This window comes from Pteropus alecto, unplaced genomic scaffold, assembly GCF_000325575.1.
Source record: "Pteropus alecto unplaced genomic scaffold, ASM32557v1 scaffold155, whole genome shotgun sequence".
NCBI classification, from domain to species: domain Eukaryota; kingdom Metazoa; phylum Chordata; class Mammalia; order Chiroptera; family Pteropodidae; genus Pteropus; species Pteropus alecto.
In genome coordinates, this window is record NW_006438113.1 from 10,764,325 (window position 1) to 10,769,025 (window position 4,701).

General features: G+C 41.1%; 1 non-coding gene across 1 annotated transcript; it reads left to right on the plus strand.

The window, feature by feature from the left end:
• The first annotated feature begins 4,598 nt into the window (after positions 1–4,598).
• LOC112482797 lies at positions 4,599–4,701 on the plus strand. The gene has a single exon (XR_003047408.1). It is a non-coding gene; the product is annotated as a U6 spliceosomal RNA (small nuclear RNA).

The window sequence follows — 4,701 nt, forward strand, 5'->3', positions numbered from 1 at the left end:
CCTGTCCTGGCCACCATGAATAATGCTGTTATTAACACCGGGGTGCATATGTCTTTTCTGATAGATGTTTTCAGTTTTTTGGGTAAATACCTAGAAGAGGGATTGCTGAATTGTACGGTAATTCAATTCTTAGTTTTTTGAGGAACCTCTATACTGTCTTCCATAGTGGTTGTACCAATTTGCAATCCCACCAGCAATTTATGAGGGTTCCTTTTTCCCCCACAACCTCTACAACACTTGTTATTACTTGTCCTGTTGATGATAGCCATTCTAACAGGTGTGAGATGGTATCTCATTGTGGTTTTGATTTGCGTTTTCCTAATTGCTAATGAGGTTGAGCATCTTTTTATATGTCTGTTGGCCATTTGTATGTCTTCTTGGGAGAAGTGTCTGTTCAGGTCCTCTGCCCATTTTTAAATTAGATTGTTTGTTTCGTTGTTATTGAATTGTATGAGTTCTTTGTATATTTCGGTTATGAGGCCCTTCTCAAAGATATGCAAATATCTTCTCTCATTCAGCTGGTTGCCTTGTTGATGGTTTCTTTGGCTGTGCAGAAGCTTTTTAGTTTATACAGTCTCATTCACTTATTTTTGCTTTTACTTCCTTTGAGGTCAAATTCATAAAATTCTTTCTAAGTCCAAGGTCCATGAATTTAGTACTATGTTTTCTTCTATGCAATTTATTGTTTCAGGTCTTATTTTCATGTCCTTAATCCATTTTGAATTAATTTTGATGTGTGGTGATAAACAATAGCCTAGTTTCATTCTTTTGCAGGTGGCTTTCCAGTTTTCCCAGCACCATTTATTGAAAAGGCTTTCCTTTCTCCACTGTATGTTTTTGGCTTTTTTGTTGAAAATTATTTGCCCATATAAATATGGGTTTACTTCTGGACTCTCGATTCTGTTCCACTGGTCCGTGTGTCTGCTTTTCTGCCAATACCATGCTGTTTAGATTACTGTCACTTTGTAGTATAATTTGAAGTCAGGTAGTGTGATACCTCCAGCTTTGTTCTTTTTTCTCAGGATGGCTTTGGCAATTCGGGGTCTTTTGTGCTTCCATACAAATGCAAACCATCACTTCCAATTTATGTTCTAAACAAAGGGTTTAGAATCTGTGTCTCTGTTTGTTCTTTCTCCCCATTCTCTCAGCCATAAAAGAGTCCAGCCAAGGAGAAAAGGCTGAGGTAAGTGCCTTAGGGAATCTTTACTTTAGAGGGCTACAGAAGGGGCTGTCAGAGAAGGGCTTCTGATAAGATCACCACTGGGGCACCCTGGCGTAATTCTAATAGCACTCTAAGGCTAGGGAAGGTGGCCAAATTCCAGTAGAAGATACAAGTTATCTGATCGATAGCTGTTAACTCAACATGTACATCCAGCCCCACTGGGACTCAAGAGCTTAGAGCTTCTCTCGCAAGCCTTTCAGCCTGTGATGGTGAAGGAAGTGAAGGTATAGTGAGGATTAAGAGAAAACCTGAGGTTGGGGCTGACCCTTGTCACCAAGTTAATTATAGAAAAGCCAAGCTGAAGCTTTAGAGTACTTTGATACCAGCTTATACGCATACTCTGGAGACAGAGCTGAAGAGACTGCAAAGTAAAGATGAGAAGAGCCAGGTGAGAGAGGAAAGTCATTCCCTTTCCTTTATAATAAGATGGAATGAGATTAAGGGCAATTCAAAGACCACAGAAAAGGCAGATGGAGGGATTAAGCCCCCCAGCCAGAGTTCTTACAAAGTCCACTTTATTTTCACACCCTGCATGCAGAACTTGGTTATGTGCCAAGTGCAAATGACCTACTCAAACACCAGAAGTCACTTCTCAGTTCTAGGAAGCCAGAAGGCAAACAGCTAGATCTAGTGTCTGCCAATATTCTTATACATGCTGCAGCCCAATCCATTAAATTACTGACAGTAGATAACAGGACTGAGGGGAGATTTAGGGAGTCAGAACTATAGTCACAGGGCTGAGTAAACCTAGCGTGTTTAGGGAACAAGCATAAACCCCTGAAGGTTTGGATGACATCACTACTTGATGATTACGTGAGGGGGTAGTTCTCCAATTTAGTGGACAGAGTCACCGAGGTCATCAGCTGGTATGGGTGGCCCAAAAGTTCACCAGTAGTAACTGGCTTAGTCAAATACCTACTAGATATGGCTTTAGGGGAATCATTTATGGTAGAATCTCTACTGTAAAATTATGCAGTATTATACCTATCTGAAGCCAGAAGGCTAAACTAAATCATACCTCCTTCTCCTTTCTCCTCCAGCCAGGCACCAAGTCTATACTATCTCCACAAAAGCTCCCATATCTGTACCCTCCCCTTCCACTCCGTGGCCACTGCCCTAGTTCAGACCTTCTTCAGCTTCTATCTGGCTAGTTATAGTAGTCTCTGAACTTGTTTTCTTTACCCATAGTCTCCTCTAGGCCCTTAGGTTCCAGCCCTTGCCCATCCCCCCAGCCAAATCACCTCTCCAAAGCTGGCCCTATACCTTATCCACTTGAACAACCTGCAGTTCCTTGAGTGCCTCATGCTTCCTTCTTCTTCCTTGTCTTTGCACATGCTCTGTCTTCTGCTTGGAGACAGAAGTCATTTCTCCCTTCCATATTTGCCCATCAAGACTCTACTCTTAAAAATGGCGGTGGAATGCTATGGAAACATTTACTTTCATGGTTACTTTTACAATTGGGTGGAAATTTTTAGTTAAGGAGAAACTTTCTATGACTCCTTGACTTTAATTAACTTTCTAGATTTTGTAAAATAGTACTTGAGGGCAAGAGGTGATATTCTAAATATTTAACTAGCAGGACTTCGGTGTACTAATACTTTGAAGGCAGCTAGGGGAAGTAGGAGTCTCAGAGGTCCCTGATGGGGGCCCTCTGCCAGGTATTAACCCTATAGTTGCTAAATTGTGAAGGAGAGGAGAAAAGCTGGGTGGCAGATGTCACATGGAAGGGATCTTATGACAGCAGCTACTTAGTGATTGAGCAGTACTGGTGCCTGCTATTGAGTATCAACACTGCCTAAGGGTCCTCACTAGCTGAATCTCACCAGCAACTCCCTGCCCCCAAACTCTCTACCTACTCATTGCCCCCCAAATTCTTTTCTCTACCACAGAAATTTATCCATCATTTCTTATGAACTCCTTGCCTTTTCATGCCTATGATCTTTTTTATGCCTAGAATGCCTTTCTTCTCCTTGTTTGGCAAATTTCTTTGTATCTTTGAAGGCCCAGGTAAAATATCATTTCTGTAATGTCTTCCATGACTTCCCAAGGCAGAATTAATTGCTTCCTCATCATTGTTCCATGCACTTTATACATAGTTTTATTATAGCATTTATCACATGAATTATGGCCATGGTCTGTCTCTTTCACAAATTGTGAGCTCCTCAAGGACTAGGGTTATGTCTTATTTATTCTTTTTTTTCCCACATTATTTTTAGGATAAGCTAATATGTCTTATTTATTCTTGTATCCCTAGCAACTAAAACAGTGCCTGATGTATAGGTATTTAAAAAAATTTTTTTTTAGAGGTTGTAGAATGACCCTCAATAGGACTACAAGTTCAGAAGGGGGCCTAGGCTATCTTTTCTCCCAATTTGCTACTTAAAACTCAGCAACAGTACTGATACATGCTACAATATGGATGAAACTGAACAATATTATGGCAAGTGAAAGAAGTCAATCACAAAAGACTACATATTATATGATTCTATGTGTACAAAATGTCCAGAATAGCCAAACTCATAGAGACTGAAAGTAAATTAAAGTTTGAGGGGGTTGGGGGGAAGAGGGGAGTGACAGCTAATGGGTATGGGTTTTGGGTTTTGTTTTGTTTTGTTTTTTTGAGGTGATGAAAATGTTCTAAAATTGATTATGGCGAGTTTGCACAACTCTATGAATATACTAAAAATCATTGAGTTATACACTTTAAATGGGTGAATTTTATGGTATATGAATTATATCCTGTTATTTAAAAAACACCTCAGCCACTCCTCTCACTGTATTCGATTCAAAGGGAAGGCTCAAATGTTTTCTGCCGGAGAGGAAGGTGGACACAGAGGGGTGAGTGTGGAGGGGTATATGCAGGGGCATGGTTATTATGGGGGGTTGGTTTAAGAAAGGCAGAGCATAAGTGGAAATCAAGTTGAGTCCTGATAATAGAATGGGCCACAGAATATTTCAGAAGGAGGGGTTCTGGTGAAAACGGAAACCACTTCAATGAAACCAGGTTTCAGCAAAATAGGCTGAGGTTAGCTTGAGAAGGGTGGTTGAAACTGGTGGCTGAGTATGGTCTCCTCACTTGGCCTGGGAATCTTTGAAGAGGAAAAAACTATAATCCAGGCCAAGGTCAAAATTCTGAGAAACTTACCCTGGATGCCCAGTATCCCTGAAGTAGGGAGTTTGAAAGGAAGGCTGCTCTCCTTGGGCCCTGCTGAAACATCGTACGTAAGTCATAGTGCTGGGCCTGTGCCCTGGGGAGCCAGCTGCCTAGGTCTAGCTGCCTGGGAACCAGGCTTTGCACTGACCAGCTGCATTGCCTTTAGCAAACTACTCAATCTCTTCGTGCCTCCATTTTCTCTTTTATAAAATGGGGTTATGCTTGCTTCAGCAGCACATATACTAAAATTGGAATGATACACAGAAGATTAGCATGGCCCCTGTGCAAGGATGACATACAAATTCGTAAAATGGAGCTAATAGTA